Genomic DNA, 18,592 nt, shown 5'->3' on the forward strand with positions numbered 1-18,592 from the left:
CCGGCTATCGGACACCCACATTGCGTCACACGTCGCAGACAATACGTGTAAATAATAATTAGTCAGTAGTGGTTCATTGTATTATTATATATGTTAGTCTCTAGTCTCTATATAAATATAATATATAATACATAAATTTTATATAGTCTTTTTAGCAGTTTAGTTTCAGATTGAATTTTCATATTTCAATATACTTGTTTTTGGCGCCTTTTTCTTTATTATTGTCATTGTTATTTGTTTTCTGTTTGGTTGCTTGGCTGTACGTTGTGTAAATAAACTGTATGTACATTTCTTTTGGTCTTGCTCACTCTTCAATAGCACCTGAATCCCATTGATACAGTCCGCTCGAAAATTACCAAAATACAAACGCTGAGGAGTCATTGCATCCCTTTACTGCTCCTTGAAACAGTAAGTTTTCCATTTTGTACAGAGGAACACCTATCCCTACTATATGAGAAATGCATCGCGAACACATTACACTACATTTCTCACAAAGATGGAATCATGATTTTATGAAACGGAAACATCGCGATGCTTGTAGTGCGTCGCTTACTTGAACGAATATTCTGTTAGAGGAACTTTTTCCTACATTTTGCCCAGCTGCTATTACAGTAGTTGTAATTGAAAATATGTGAAATTCAAGATTGTATCACCGCTGAACGTATAATTTGATTCCTTACTCGTCAATAAAACCAAAGCTATAATATTGTACAAAACAATTAAAAGATATCTACTTAATTCAAAATGAGACAAACTTTATGTGAGTTAGTTTTGGTGAAAACAGTCCTAATTTAAAAATATGGAATAATTTTTCCCTTTTACTTCATTTAAAATATTTGGTAAATAGGAAATTGATTAGATGTCTGTTATGACTTTAACGTGCAAATAAATGTGAAAGATCTTTTAAGGGAGTGACTAATTCGTTTCCATTGATACTGAAAAATATACATTTTTTGAGTTAATACACTATTGTATCAACAGTGCCATATGTTAATAAAGACAATTTCGCTAAAAACGACGATTACGTTGGTTGTGATAAGGAGGGCAGAATATTTAAAGCTTCTCCTCCGAGTACCATAGCCATAGGACGCCCTGTATATTGGTATCTGAACCGTGTAGGCGTTTTAACACCATTTCACTTGATGGTAAGTACCAAGTCCTATGTTATTTTTACCGCTAAACCCCCTACCTTGACCCAAACTGCATCATGTACACTAACCTCGAGAGAGCCATTTGTTTTAAGAATAGCCACTCTACTGCGACTATTAGGTACCTAATACAGGAGTTTATAATATACAGGCGCGAACTCGCTCGTATTGAGTTCTCCATTAGGGCCATTATTTATTCTATTGTATTGCTACGTGTTAATAAAGAATACGAGTATGGGAGTTAAGTTAGTTTTCTTTTGCATATAGCTCATTATGATTCGCAGCCCAAATTGTAGTTACATATCTTACGATGACTCGAACCAGCGTTTGTTGCCACACCGTGGCTACCGCTCTTACCAACTGACTTACAGATTGAGATAACAAATACAAATTTAGAATGGGCAGACCCAAGAAGTGCTGGCTTGACGTCGCCAAGGGTGATATGCGTGCCAATGGTCTCACCACTAAGGATTCCGAAGACCGTGCAAAGTGGAGGAGAAAAAGCAGGAAAGCGGACCCCGGGCTCCGCACCAACACTGCTGAGGACGCAACCGGGACAACGCTCAGATGAGAGAGACAGAGATTCGCAGCCCAAATTGTAGTTACATATCTTATGATGACTCGAACCAGCGTTTGTTGCCACATCGTGGCTACCGCTCTTACCAACTGACTTACAGATTGAGATAACACATGTTACGGATTTCGTTTAATTGTGTTTAGTATTTTGCCCATAGCTTGCGCTTACTGCCTTTAGTTCCATTACTAGCTTTCCATACTGAACTGTATCTTCTGTGCCATTCTTTGGTGAAAACTTATTGTAATTAAACAGCGTAAATTGAACTTGAGTGTTTTCTTTGTGTTCAGGACTATAAACTGTAAAATGCCGTGATTCGCATAGTGCTACAATCCATTAGCCACTATGGCTAAAAAATAATTTAGGCGCCATTTTCTCAAAACTGTGATCACGTTGGTTGATACGTTATTGCTTAAGAGCATCCAAATATCAATCAACAAAACAACCTGAAAACTAAACAGGTCACTACCACGCGATTTTGACATCCGAGTACGCACAAGCCGCATTGCGTTTACAATTAAGTTGTTTTTTTACTATGTTTTTAAACCTTTTTAAGGGCAGTAACGCTCCTTGTGAAAGAGTTCGCCCAGTGAAGTACTGCCACCTTATCTATTTCTGCCGCCAATCAGTAGTGTGAGCATTACTGTGTTCCGGTTTTGAAGGGTAAGAAAGCTGATTAAATTACAGGCACATGGGACTTATCAACGTATGTCTCAGTGTAACGGGCGCAGTGGCAGTGCCCCTCAGATCTTTGCAATTTAAAGCTCTGAGTACCATTACAACTATAATGGACAGACATGTAGCTTACCATCAGGCGCACGACTTGTTCGCCCCGTCACTTGTTATTTAAAAAAAAAAAGAATTTGTGGTCTTCCGAAAAAAGTAAATCAGCCAAGATGTTTATCATTGAATTATCTGTCCATTAATGTAAGTCGCAAATTAAAATGATGTGTACTTAAAGAAGAGGTACATAAATTCAATATTGTTTTCTCGTTTCTGTGGGCTCTTTAAAGGGAGATTTCATAAACATTTACTCAGTTAAAAAAATCACATTAAATCATATTAAAAGATAACATTCGGAAGAAATATAATGTACTTTTAATTATTAATTTTTTTCTTTAAATAACGGCTAGATAGCTACTAAAAAAGTTGATAAAATTGCTAGCGCAACGTTTTTTTCGAGGACGCGCCTTAATGGCAAATTTTGAATATCACCCATTGACTTACAATTGTATGGACGTCGGGTCCGCGCTAAAAAGTTTCCGAACTTATAGGGCGTTAAAATCGTATATAGAGCGTCATTCACGTTTTAGTCTTCGTTTGTTCGACTGACAGTGAAGCAAGCAAAATTAGACAGTACTGCGATGACATTACAATTTAAATTCAACGTTTTAGCTTTTTCATATTCCTTTACATGTCACTACGTTTAAATAGGTTGACTTGGGACATTTTTTTTTTGTAACGTGCCCAAGATGATGGCAGTCTGTTAGTGTTTTGGATAACATTTTGTACAGATAAAGGACACCGGAACCCCACGGGCCAAAGGTTTCGACTCCAAAGGCTGTAAATATATAGTCGGAGCCCAGGTCCTGGTACTTATTACATTTTAATCTCTTTGCCAGCTCGGCTGCGGAGCCTGCCCTCTTGCTGGTGTGCTGGAGATGGGATGGGGCAAGTGTGTCGACACACGTGGTGGCCCATTTTCCAATGCAAAGGTTTAACCGTGAATATGGATTTAAACTATCTAGTACGTGGAATCCGGTTCTTAGAGTTTACAATAATAAAAACAAATATAGTTTGACTTCAGTTTCGCGTATGGATACAGTAAGTGTGGTCTGTCCGAAATAAGTGAGTGACAATAATAATGCCACAAATAATTGAGATGAGGGTAGTCCTCGACAGCGAAAGAGGGTTCTTTTTATGAAGTGCAAGTGCGCATTTGACTCCATCTCACTTGATAGAAAGTGACGATGAGGTCGACGATGGAGGGTGCACACCTAAATAATGACTATTCACTCTCGCCTTGCAAAGGTCCAAGTTACAACGTTCAGGGTACAAGTCTGCAGGCAGGGAATACCACTCCATAGCCGTTCGCCATATAAATGTGGAAGTGTAACGCTTCCTGCGAATCTTTGGACCTCACCTAATAAGCCTCTTGACACGGTTGTTGTTTAAATCCAAGGTGGCCAGTTGGTATGTAGCAGAACCATCCCAAAGGTGGCAGCAGTACGCACGTCCGGAGTTGTGCTTGGTACAGCTGGAGCAACTATCCCGGTGTAAAGCAATGCCTCACCCTGGAAAGGATGCCAAGTTTCCTTGCTGCAGTTTTGGCCATGGATTCAATGTTAAATTTGACAAGATTGGCATCACCCTAATCGGAGACTGCCTTGAGTGTCAAATCCGAACTGCTAACCATAGAATCTCGACAAGACTGGATTTCATCTCCACTGACTTCTGCACTGGTGAAGTACCAATTTACAACTGTGCTGTCATCAGCATACGCAAAGGTACTTGGAATTAACATATCATTGATATGCAGCAGAAAGAGAGGTGTAGACAGTACGAAACCCTGGGGAACTCTATCTATCGCCATATGTTCGGAAGAGTAGACTTCTGAGACCACTCGAATCGAACGTTCGTTCAAGAAATCCGAGATGCAATTGCAAAGGTCAGTGGGAAGGCCATAAAAGGGAAGCTTACTTAAAAGGCTTCGGTGCTGGACCCTGTCAAAAGAAATATCCAAAGACTCTGCAAGTGCTTGCTTACATGTGACAGGCATACACAAGAAGATCCCCAGTAGATCGCCCTCGTCGGAATCCGTACTGGCCATCACTGAGGAGATCGTTGTCTTCAAGATACGACAGGAGAAGGTTGTTGAGTACACATTTCATAGTCTTGCAGAGTATGGAAGTGACTAAGATAGGTCTATAGCTGACAGGGTCAGCTCTGCTTCCTTTTTTTGGCACAGGTTGCACGTTTGCAAGCTTCCACGACCTGGGAACTACACCAGTCTCAAGTGAGAGGCAGTACAACCGTGTGAGAATAGGAGACAACTTAGGCGCACAGTTACGTAGGACTATTGCTTGAATTCCATCCGGCCCGCTAGCTTTATTCACGCCAAGATTCCGCAGAGTTCTAAGTACCTCTTTTTGGAGTATGCGAACTGGCGCCATAGTGCGCCCAGCCTGAGGTAGGTGGTAGGTTCCCTGCGGCATCCAGACGCGAACTCTCTGCAAAGAGTGAGGCAAAAAGATTCGCCTTGTCTTCTGCAGTATGGGCAAACGTGCCATCTGGCTTCAGAAAAGGTGGCAAAGATAGGCGACAAAAGTTAGTTTCGACCGCTTTGGCCAGGGACCAAAAGATTTGTTACCTGTTGGATAAGAGGCAAGCTTAGCCCCTATGCGGCGCACATAGTCGAACTTGGCCCCACTTATATACTTTTTGGCGGCCTCATTAAAAGCTTTCTTCAAGTTTCGAGTATTCGAGACTTGCGCAGTCGAGCATCTGCCCAAGCTTGGTACGCGGACTGTTTTTGTGCTTCAGCACGATGTGCTACAGTCCGCGTTAAACCATGGAAGAGTTTGGGGTCCATTGGGTACATCAGAGTATGGTATGTAATACTCCATACCCAAACGCAAGACCTCGACTACAGCATCAGTACAGCTCGACGAGTCTCCTGAAGTAAAGCACGCCTATCAGGGATATGACGCAAAGAAATGGCGCATTTCATCCCAATATGCTAACCTGTATCGCCACACTCGTCTCATACCACTAGGGCTCTGATCGAGTGGGGAGTATACGAATACAGTTTTCACCAGACAATGGCAGGAAGTACCCAGTGGGGCATCCACAACCACAGAGTACCGGTCTGGATCAGTTGTTAACAGAAGGTCCAAGCAATTAGCCGTATGAGACTCAACGTCAGGGATCCTGGTATACAGATGTCTATTCTTAAAGTTGTCATCTGCTGCTGACCAGTCAATCCTTGACTACGGAGCGTGCAACCTTTCCGAAATATCAGGAAATTAAAAAGAAATCATATCGTAGTAAGAAGCCTGTAATTAGTGATAATTATCTAATTTACATTTTACAAAAATTTTTGGATTTGATTGAGATTAGCACGGGACCGTGGGGAGTGGCTCAGAAACTTGGAGGCTTATACCCAGCAGTGGGTGAAGTCAGCCTGTGTATTATGATGATGATGATATGAAAAGCATACGTATGCTATTTTATTTATACAGTAGGTGCTATCAGTGAATTTTGAAATTCATTGTTTCCCATTCAGGAAATTGGAAATTCTATACATGCGTAATGGAAAAATTATTCATGGCGATAATATCTGGTAAAAGCAATACACTTTTGCTTTTGTCATTTACATGAATTATAGCAAAGGGTAATTTTTATACAATAGTAATTTTTATTTCGAACTTCTACAAAAAGAGTAACAACACATTATGCGGTTGTCCAAATGCGTAATCGTCATTAAAACTATTCGATTCACACTGTTGAATTATGATCTCGGCGTAATCGACGTCGAATCGGTGCGCTGGCGACATTTAAAAATAATCTTATTCACTGAACGTTATAACGTTGACCTTTTCAAGACGAGAGTGCCTAAACATCGTCGAGAATACCGCCGTATTCAATAGGTACTTTACATACCAATTATTTCTTTTTTATATCAACTGAAGTAAATAGAGCACATATACGATAACTACGATATGCATTTTTCAAATGGCTTTAATTTCGTATCAACTCTTAATTGTACGGAAATATTGTACTGTAACAACTATAACCTCAACCCGCCAATAGTTCCATCGTGTCACCGCTAGATGGCATTGGTTGTACTCTAAAACGCGCTATCGTTTTGTTAACTCCAATAGTATAAGTAGCCTCATATGCTCACTGCCACTATAGCATTGATACGGCATAGAATGGTACTCAAGTTGTTGGGGCGATTCGGTCCTATTACTGCTACTCTAAGGTTTTGGCATTGAACTGTGTGCTTTCACGCTAGTGAGACATACTTATGGGTCCCCTAGCCGCATACCTTTTTGTTTCGTCGTGTATCTAATATACGCCTTGTGCACTTTCCGTCTGCGTCTCAATTTCTACGCACCCCTCCGCTCACCAGCGCTACAGTACTTAAATACAGTAAATAATGAACAAAGAAGCTTAAGCTTAGCTTAGCTCTTATTTGATTGAAATATAACGAAAATTTTGCCACGCCGGTCAATTTCGTCAGCGGAAGCGGTATGGAAAAGTCGTCTGCGGTGATGCGACATTTTTATACATTACATTACATTATATGACATTACATTTTATATTAATTAAACCCGCTTCTTACAGAAGACTAGTGTCAAGCAGCATGGCATAATAGTGAAAAACTAGGGTTCTCACAAATAAGTAGAACTATGGTGCACAAATAAGTAATGAAGATCAAGTAGAAAAACTCACACGGCTAGAAGATGGACCATTGACGCAATACGTCCGAAACGTCGAGGTAATTAAAATATGTTTTATACGTGGTTAAGTCCGGAATTGAAAATCAAATAAAGCATGGCATAAGACAAGTAGGTGAACTCCCGCCTGTTCGGCGCATCAATGCCTTTTGTTTGGAGCGTAAGGTTTCATCGTTTTAATTGTACCTACAAGTTGCAACATTAATTCAATAAATTTCGTAATATATGACAATAACCTTTATCATATGCAGTACTTACGTATTGATGTTTTAATATTAGCATCGCGTATTGGTATTTCGATTATGAGAGAATGATTATGAAATACTAATATTGTTAGTCGTTCATTTGATTGTAATCAATCCTATAATATAATCTTTTTAACCGACTTCAAAAAAGGAGGAGGTTCTCAATTCGACTGTATGTTCTTTTTTTTGTATGTATGTTACGCGATAACTCCGGTATTTGTGAACCGATTTTCGTTTTTCTTTTTTTGTTGGCAAGGGGGTACTTCCATAGTGGTCCCATTTCATTTTGAAGAAAATCATCCACCTAGAAGGGTGGCTGTTCAGGCATGAAGATTAATTTTTATAAATAGCGCCTAACTTTAATTTAGGAGCAATTACTTCAATGGTTGATTTTGCTATTTCTCCAATTCAAGGCGTTTTTCTCTCAATATACTTTGTGTAGTGTCATAGTGAGAATCTATTTTTAATATCTCCAGTGTCAAGTCCTGTATAGTGGCTTAAAAACTTAACAAATAGATGCAATTTCACGTACCGTTGAGGTCGGTTTTTTTAGTACTCTGTACTGAGATTATTATATAATACCAAGTGACGGGACGAACAAGTCGTGCGCTTGATGGTAAATGACACGCCTATCTATAAAAGTTGCAGTGCCACTGAGAGCTGACAAGTCCCATGTGCATGAAAGCATATTTACAAGTTCCTAATTTTATCAAACTAATTTCAATTTAACCATATTATTTAATCATATAATTACGCACGATATAGTTTTGTCATTATAAGTAAATATTTATTTTTTAGTAAAATACGTCTGCTGTGTTTCGTGCCGCATGTATGCTGTTATCGGGTCCACTGAAAATCAGCGTCATTACACTGTGGCGACTAAAAGATCGCACATTATTAGAGCGAACGAAGTTCGCACTGGTTTTGGGCGAATGATTAATAACGCGGTTTCCGCCACTAGTCGGGAACGTTCCCGTACCAGCACCTCGTCAGAAAGTCCCGGAGAGCATCGCTTCAATAAAGACGGTTTCCGGTGACAGCGAGTTTCATGACTTACTACGACTGTTTCCAGAGGTTACACGCCCGGCAGGTACCTTGGTAAAGCCCAAACATAATACGATGCATTTTTTAAGAACCTCACCAGGCCCTCCTGTCTATTGCCGGCCTCGCCGATTTGATGTGGATCGATTGAGAGCCGCTAAAAAGGAATTTTAAGATAATAATATGATGAAAAGTGGTACAGCTAGACGATCACAAAGTCCTTGGTCTTCTGCCTTACACCTAGTTAAGAAAAAGGACGATGGATGGAGACCTTGTGGGGATTATCGAGCACTTGTAACATATTATACATAGTGCTACAACACTTTTAGTGAGACGACATTAAGCTGAGTGGATTTTGGATTCCGTAATAGGACAACACACTCTCCGTTACTCCAATTTTAATACTTCATTTATTTAGTTAATAAGTCGAATTATTTAGTCGAATTATTATAAGTCTTGTGTAATATTTTTTTTTGTATTATGTCAAATCATATAATGTACTGTGCTGCAATTTATTCACGGAATAAACAATTTAATTTCTTCTTTCCTTCTTCTTTCAAATAGAAACGAAATTCTGAATAATTCTAAATTTAAATCATTCTTGTTTCAAACCACCATAACCACAACAATAAACATGTCTATTTGATGTAATTTTTTAACTGGCTTCAATAGAAAGGAGAACATAATTCGTCTGTATTTTTTGTACGTACGTCACGCGATAACTCTAATTAGTGAACCGATTTTGATGAGCGGTATTGTTTCCATTTTACTTTTCATAAATCGGAAATCGGTTTTTTTATGACTCCGTACTGAGATTATTTAAACACCGTCTGAAATGCGCCGCGAGATTACGTGAATTTGTGTGTTCGTACAAGCCGCGCTGCTACGTTTGTATGGAGTTGCCCTACTTGTCACACTATGCTAGCAAAGTACCGTTCGAACAAATTATGCAGCTGCCCGACATTTCGTTCAACTGAACCGCTCAATAGGACGAAATCAATGTTCCAATATACGGGTATTTCCACATAGCTAACCCCATGCAATGCCTGTTAGTGAACAGTCGGATCTTGACGCTTGATCGCTTTGAAATTTCAATTTTTAGGTGGCACCCTGCAATTCTAGTTTTATTGGGTGCTTTACATTGGGCGACTCAATAGGATGCAATAAAACAACTCACGATAGTAACGAAATAGAGGCGTAATAAACGCGACAGATGTTTAGCGACTACCTATCTACTGTTTTTATTTAACGGTTCGTGACTAATAATACTTATCGTTTATACACGGTCAAACTCTACGAGCAGTGAATTTATGAAAACACTCAGAATATGCATACAAGAAGATGAACTTTTGAACATTTGATGAATTAAAACTACCTTACCTCCGCCATTTTCGCTAAGTCGAGGTCAAAGTTCGTTTTTTTAAAAATCAGTCATGTTCGCCTCTCGGGATTTCGCATTTCGCAATACGGGACTTAACACAGGAGATAATAAAAAAGTATTCAAAAAAGTATATCGAGAAAAAAACGCTTCCAATTAGAGCATTGCCAAATCAACCTTTAAAATAATTGCTCCTTGTAAAAATTACGCGCTATTTATAAAAATTAATCTTCATGCGTGAATATTGCGCCGGCCGTTGAAAGCTTGCCGTTCAACTAGTAATACTTGCTTCAGGAAGTAGACAAATTTTTGAAAAGGACCTTCTTACAATTCCCGTAGAAGTTTTGATATCGACCACTCTATTGACGCCGTCAGTGCCATGAAACATAGCTACAACTCGATCCAATTTCCATTTTAACGATGGAAGACTGTCCTCCTTTAGATCTACTGATGAAATGCCCTAATGTCAATAGCATTAGGTCTTCTGGATCATTCGAGTGGGGAGTAAATTGCTTCAATATATACAAGTGCTGTATAAAACTCTTCAAAAGTTAAGTTACAATTGCCCAACACTCTTTGTAAATGTTATTTGGTCGACTTGACACCAGCCTCCCATAGGCCTTCGAAATGTGGCGAATAAGAAATTTGTTGCTTGTTAAGTCACTAATCAGTTCAATGTGGATAGCGTTTGTCGTGAAACATATAAAAAGGGCTAAGTTTTTTTAAGTTTACTTATTTTCTTGATTTGAAGCTTATATTATTTTTGAACCCCGGTAGACAAAATCCGTCTTCGGTCTAGGACCATGTACGGGACTTAGGACAGGAGATAATAAAAATCGGTGTTCACCATTGACTTACAAATAAATGGACGACGGGTCTAATACAAAAACCGCGAAAAAAATGTCCCAAGTCAACCTATTTAAACGTAGTGACATGTAAAGGAATATGAAAAAGCTAAAACGTTGAATTTAAATTGTAATGTCATCGCAGTACTGTCTAATTTTGCTTGCTTCGCTGTCAGTCGAACAAACGAAGACTAAAGCGTGAATGACGCTCTGTATACGATTTTAACGCCCTATAAGTTCGGACACTTTTTAGCGCGGACCTGACGTCCATAGAATTGTAAGTCAATGGTGTTCACTGCTTATAGTACATTGATCAAAAACGCCTCCTATTGGAGCGTAGCAAAATGAACCATTAAAATAATTGCTTCTTATAAAATTTAGGCGCTTGTTATAAAAAATAAGTCTCCATGAACAGCCACCCTCACAGGTAATATTTTCTTCAAAATTAAATGGGACCACAACTGAGGCGGGTGTCTTTCAAACACCAAGAGAACCATCAAAATCGGTTCACTAATGCGTTGTCGAGTTATCGCGTAACATACATACAAAACAAACATACAGACTTTATGTGATCTGTGACACAGACAAATTGAGAACCTCCTCCTTTTTGAAGCCGGTAAAAATACAGTAATGGATACACATTCAATCACATCATCAGAAGTTCAGCAGACTGCAATTAATGTGCTTGAAAAAACAAGAACATTTTCATTTAGCCATATAATTCTAACAGGTCAAATATTACTTTTAATATTAATTAATACATTTTTTTACCTTTTCTGTTTAGTCTTTTATTATTTCCTCACATTGTTTGAGAAAATCACTATACATATAAGCCTCGGCGGGAACAGGGATTGCTTGATTCGTGTTAACACATTCAGCTCATGCACATCGAGCAATCCCTTACTTCCCGTCCTCTGCAATAATGTACTATTATTGAATATATATATATTCAATAATATATAATATATTTCAACATAGCCATATTTAATCAACATAGCCCCGCACTAGGGAAACCCTGTGTCGCGGGTGCCATGGGCACACACATAGACAACCTCAAATTACACCCAAACTCACGAGAGAAATAAATGTAGACCATACAAATATTTCTCCCAGCCCGGGAATCGAACCTGGAGCCTCTGCGTGGCAGTCCGGCATGGTAACCGTTCGGCCACCGAGGCAGTAAAAAAATCAATAGTCTGCTAATAACATCTTTTTTTTTATAATATCAAGTGACGGAACTAATAAGTCGTGCGCCCTAGGGTAAGCTACACGCCTGGTATAACACTGCAGTAAGTACCGTTCAGAGCGTTAAATCGCAATAATTGCCACTGCAACTGTCACCCAGAGACATAAGTTGATAAGTCAAATGTGTCTATAATTTCACCAGCACCCTTTAAAACCGGAACGCAGTATTGCTGACATTACTGCTTAGCGGCAGAAATAGGTAAGGTGGCAGTGCTTCCCTAAATGAACTGTACTGCTATTTTCCTTGTGTTGAGAAAATAAACCATTGTGTATTTGTTTACTTTTTCCTCAAGTTCGTGCAAATTTAGGTTGCAATCCATTGCTATTATGACCAATTTAATGCTTCACCTTTGCATAAATGCTTCCTTCATATTTTTACTGCCGCATGAAGAGTGCGTGAACTAAGTGAGACGACCGCTTGCTTGCCATTTTACTGTGACCGTAAAACCTTTCAATGAAAGTGCCATAGGCCTCGATTATAAATGATAAACACTACAATTTAAATTTCGAATAGGTTGACTTGGGACATTTTTTTCGTGGTTTTTGTATTAGACCCGTCGTCCATTTATTTGTAAGTCAAAAAACATAATATAAACTTTATCCGGTCGCTATATCGTTGAAAGTTCAATACCTTAATTGCAAATTACGACGTTTTAATTTTATTTTGAAATTTTATTCAACGTGCTGCCATCTTTTATGTTTGTTGGCCTGGATAACACAATTTATAAAAACCACTATCTGATTTATAATTGTTCCTTTATTTTAACACACTGCGAGCATTGACACTTTTAGAAGATAATATTTTCTCAAAAATCTCACAACGACTGACTGTCTCGTCTTTTTCTTGACCTTATATACATGTTTTATTAGACTAAAACAGAGGGCGCATAGATACTTGTTTTTAAACTAATACAGAGGGCGCCGCGTATTTCGAGACAGCGCCGTCTACAAGAACTTTCTCTGTTTTAGTCCGGAAATCACATTACTTGTTTATTCTTAAACTAAAAAAAACATTGATTTAAAATTAGTAACTTAATCTAAAATTTTATTAAATTAATTAAGGTTTTAATAACATTATCATTTGATATATTTTAAATAAACCAATATGACATACTTTTATTCTGGCATGTAACTAATTAAATATAAATTAATATCTAGTGAACCATGGTACAATGTTTAACATGTTATAATGTCTTAATAAGACAAAAATTACAAAATATTTGCTTACTAACGATGGATATCACATTAAACAGTGTAATTTTATTAATTCTGTGTATTCAATAGTGACTCGTCTCGCCCGTCACAAAATCATGTCCCACCCGTCACAACTTAACATATTAATTTCCTTTAAAATTTATTAAAGTTATTAGTTAAGTGTATATCCGCTCACGCGATTCATGCGTCTCTGGAAGCATACCATACCTAGAGGTGCCGGTGATGATTTTATACCGATTTATCGGATATCGAAGTTATAACAGGTAAAAGAACTAATACTAATTGCTATTTCGGTAACTACTCTAGCAAACCATAAAGTTTTTAATGCCTGGGTCTGTCATTTAAAAAAAATAAACAACTTCAAAAATACGTCACGACAATCGTGTGTGTTATTGTTTGGGCTGGTGATGTCGGTGTTTATTTATTGAAAACGTACCGTAAGTTGCGTTTTTTAAGTTTACCCTGAATATAAATGTTTATAAACTATACTTTAAGGAGTAATTTCATGGTAAACATTAGAACCACTCAAACGGAATATTATCATATTTACCCAAGTACACCAAAAATTTCATTAGTGCGTTTTAAGTGCAGTATTTGCGGAATATTACTGCATTTTATTTGAGATGTTTTTGTTGTAGTACGGAGGGTATTTATTTAGCAATGCAGAATAATTATTTTTATTTTTAAAAACTTGTATTTAAACTAAATCCTTTTCTAATTTGCGAAACCAAATAGCCGCCATTTTGCGGTAGGATGAGCGCATCGCGTGAGCGGATATACAAAATAGAATTTTAGCGTTCAAGTTATCACATATAAAAAACTTGCTGAACAAAATATTAATACTTTGTCTTGATCTTGGCAATGAAGCCATCAACTCAAATAGGCGGGTGTCGTGAATGTCCCACTCGTCACACTTAGAAAATTAAAAGTGTCATAAATAATGTCATAAATTTATGTAAATAAATAGTCGCAGTTAAATTGCATATCTGGCTTCATGATACTTTCATTTTAACTCTAACTAACCAATGGTTAAGGAGAAATTACTTAAAGTTCAAGAAAAAAGGAGTCAAAATGTCCCACTCGTCACTTTGGAATAGCCCACAACCATACCATACAAGCGAAAATGACGGACAGAGCTCAAATAGGTCTTTTGAGACCTAATGTTGGCACGCGTTCGACGCTAACTAATCACTTCTACTGTATTTATTGCTCTGTGTAACGACGTCACTCGGAGCTTAGAATTGTCCATATACCATTGACTTACAAATAAATGGACGACGGGTCTAATACAAAAAGCACGAAAAAAAGTCCCAAGTCAACCTATTCGAAATTTAAATTGTAATGTCATCGCAGTATGGCGCTGTCAGTCGAACAAATGAAGACTAAAACGGAGTTTGGCGCTCTGTATACGATTTTAGCGCCTTACAAGTGCGGACACTTTTTAGCGCGGACCCGACGTCCATATAATTGTAAGTCAATGCCATATACATACGCGCACACACTCATAGCCGTATCGCGGTTGCCATAGACACACATATGGACAACCACAAACTACACCCAAACTCACGAGATAAATAAGTGTAAGCCATACAAATATTTCTCCCGGCCCGGGAATCGAACCCGGGACCGTAACCGTTCGGCCACAGAGGCAGTTCATTATTATTATTATTTTAGTTTTACCAACAAGTACAGTACAAATACAACAAGTACGGTACAAGTAATTTGAAAAAATTAAGAAGTTATTCATCACAATATTCTCGATTATGGGAGTTTAATCATGAAATGGAAATGAAAATTTATAAATTAACTTTTTTCGTCGAATTTATAATTTTTTTTATTTTACAAGTACGGTTGTTTTCAAATCTGTCTTAAATCAGCAGTATGATAAGCCTCTTACAATACTTGTCTTATTATGCCAGTTAAAGAAAGAAAAATAAAGAAATATCTTAATAATAATAATTTTTTCACCTCACTAGCTCGGAAAGGCTTTCTTTTTCATTAGAAATCTGCGCGCGTAAACACAAATACAAAACGAACGTACAAAAGGTTTTTGAAATTCGTACTAGACGATGGATTGTGGTGGAAATAAAAGAGATTCGCTCTGGACCTTTTGGAGGGAAAAGCGTGGTTTTTATTTTGACTTTCAATTATTTTGTGAATTCTAGTTTAAAGTGGAATAGGATAGTGGTATTGAGCCTTAATTGAATATTAAAACGCGACATTATACGAATCTCGAACTAAAATACCCGTATCGGCCCGTTTTAAGGAATCCCGAGTCAATCCAAGCACCCCGCCTCAAATTGCCTATCCTCTTTGTGGCGGCCATGTTTACAGAAACATAATTAAACTTCATGTTTAGGCTTGATGGCTTTGCCAAAGCCTTAATAAAGTTTTAAAAAAAATTAAAAAAAAGACAGCGACACGTTCAATTAAGCGATTTGTCGTACATTACTTATTTATGTAACATAAATCCGTTGGTATATTTATTCTTATTATTGTTGACATTAAATTGACAATGACAACTAATAGTGTTTGTTAAATTATTTTAATTCGTCGAAGAACGAAAATAATTTCAATAATCACTTAATCACACAAAATAAAAGTACAAGCAAGAATTGATGTGGTATAAATTCAGAACGCATCCGAAGATAAACTTTGTCTTTTCATGAAATAGGTTTTATAGTTCAACGATTTTTATTTCGTCTACCATTTCCCTCGCTATAGTTTGGCTCGGCAGCAAAGTTATTTTGCGTCTCGTGTCTTGACACCACAGACATTTATCTAATGTACATATGTGCTTGACACCCTCGCTACGCTCAGGGATCTATACTTGAATTAGCTTCCTTATAACAAATAACTATTTTTTTCTTTGGGAAAGGCGAGAATCTAAAATAGTAAATCAATATATATTCGTTCGTTTAGTGGCCGAACAGTTACCATGCTGGTCTGCCACGCAGAGCTCTCAGGTTTGATTCCCGGGCCGAGTGAAAAATGTGTATGGCCTACATTTATTTCTCTCGCGATTTGGGTGTAATTTGTGGTGTTCACGGGGTTTCCCAAGTGCAGGGTTATGAGTGAATACGTTATTTATTTATTCTACAGATGATATTTTTATAGATATTAATGGATAATTCTATTTACTAAATACCTGGTAAAGTAAAATTTCAAACCGATCAGTAGGTAGCACATAGCAACAATTATATGTAACAGGTTTGGATAAGAATTGTAAAAGGTAACGTCGTAATTGCAACAAAACGAAATAAGACAAAAATAAATAAAACGTATTAAATCTGTATTTTGTTACTTTTAACTTTTTTGTGTAGTGGCTTTTTTGTGGTTTTTAAAGTTAGTTGAATTTTTATTTTTATACTTTTGCTTAACTGCAATGTCATCAAGTTTCAGTTTTTCTTAACTAGGACATTACGGTTTGGAACTGAAGAAAACCGTCAGACACCAAGAGAAAAATCTACTGGATTCCAGTAAAATATAATAAGCAGGAAAGGCATAAAAAGTTACGTAATCAAGTATAACAGTAATAAAGAAGAAAAGCAGCGGCATTTTGTCCGCGTAGGGAATTAAATTCTGACCCGCGGTTCTTGTCGCCGCCAAAGTAATGTTCAGGCATATTCTATTAAAGTTTTAACTATAAATTATACAAAAAGTTTCGCTTTGTTTTGCTCTTCAGGTTTTGTGGGTAAAAATCGTTACCTAAAGGAATTCACCTTGCTGTACATAAATTTCTTACGGTTACCGGCACGCTATGATGGCGGCACGTTTTGACAGATTACAATAGTGGTGAGAAATCTAAATTAATTATCGGAAAAAATATAATCAAATGCCGTGTCACATCTATAAGTTTTTAGATTTATAACTAGTATTGCAAGGGGTAGCTGATTTAAAAGTTTTAATAAAACGGAAACAGAAATATTTACTTAAATCGTCATTAGGAAACCATTTTGTTTTGCATTGATCTTTGACGCGAGTTTGCCAGAGGTAGAAGTTGTGCTGGCCAGCGATCACTTATGTGACGATCGTATTAGATTTCATTTTTTTAAATTTCCAAATTCGGAAAATAAATGCCGAGTTGAGTCGTAAAATTATAAATCCATAAATTTTACTGCACGTCACTATTGACAACACAGACCACATTTGAGAACAAGTACGTTGAAGGAGCCGATTGCTGTACATTGTTCATAACTATGAACCATTGACTTACAAATAAATGGACGACGGGTATAATACAAAAACCACGAAAAAAATGTCCCAAGTCAACCTATTTAAACGTAGTGACATGTAGAGGAATATAAAAAAGCTAAAACGTTGAATTTAAATTGTAATGTCATCGCAGTACTGCCTAATTTTGCTTGCTTCGCTGTCAGTCGAACAAACGAAGACTAAAGCGTGAATGACGCTCTGTATACGATTTTAACGCCCTATAAGTTCGGACACTTTTTAGCGCGGACCCGACGTCCATATAATTGTAAGTCAATGCTATGAACGAATAATACGAATCTTGATGAGCGGACAAACGTCAAAACGGCCATCATAGCGTGCCGGTACTATAGTTAATTGGAAACTGCACAGAGTTACGAGGTGCCGAATGAATTAATGGCGCCATTTGAAAGAAATAAAGTGAATAGACTTATTTGTCTACCACAAATGACACGAAAAAAAGAAATCAAACAGAAAAAAAATTCAAGTCATAATCAAAAAGCTTCACACGCAAGACACAAATAATTAATTACATAACTTTTTTATAAAATAAAACCAACTTCAAAAGTTCGTGGAATGACATCTTTTTTGTCAAGTTCTATTGATATCGGTTACGGGTAAGTGCGTAAAACGTTCATTCCCTAGTTTGCCACACTTAGAAGTGGAAGGTTTTCTTCAAATTTAAATGGGACCAATACTAAGGTATACCTTTCCATCATTGACTTACAAATAAATGGACGACGGGTCTAATACGAAAACCACGAAAAAAATGTCCCAAGTCAACCTATTCGAAATTTAAATTGTAATGTCATCGCAGTATCACGCTGTCAGTAGAACAAATGAAGACTAAAGCGGAGTGTCGCGCTCTGTATACGATTTTAGCGCCTTACAAGTGCGGACACTTTTTAGCGCGGACCCGACGTCCATATAATTGTAAGTCAATGCTTTCCATCAAAAAAATAATCAACAAAATCGGTTCACAAGTGCCGTAGTAATCGCATAACAGAACATAAACAAAAACCCTCCTTTGCGTGTGCTAGCGGCGGTAACAAAAGGGTTACTGACTCAGTATTTGCTGTGAGATCGCAAGCTTATAGGTATACCAATTGGTATTCACCATTCACGCGGTTTGAAACAATATTGAAACAAAAACTTTATACTAATATTACTTCTACGCACTCACATAATCCATCCCACAATTAATACATTTACTTATAATGTCAATGT

Source organism: Hyposmocoma kahamanoa, unplaced genomic scaffold (genome assembly GCF_003589595.1).
Source record: "Hyposmocoma kahamanoa isolate Upper Pololo Valley unplaced genomic scaffold, ASM358959v1 99879, whole genome shotgun sequence".
Taxonomy (NCBI): domain Eukaryota; kingdom Metazoa; phylum Arthropoda; class Insecta; order Lepidoptera; family Cosmopterigidae; genus Hyposmocoma; species Hyposmocoma kahamanoa.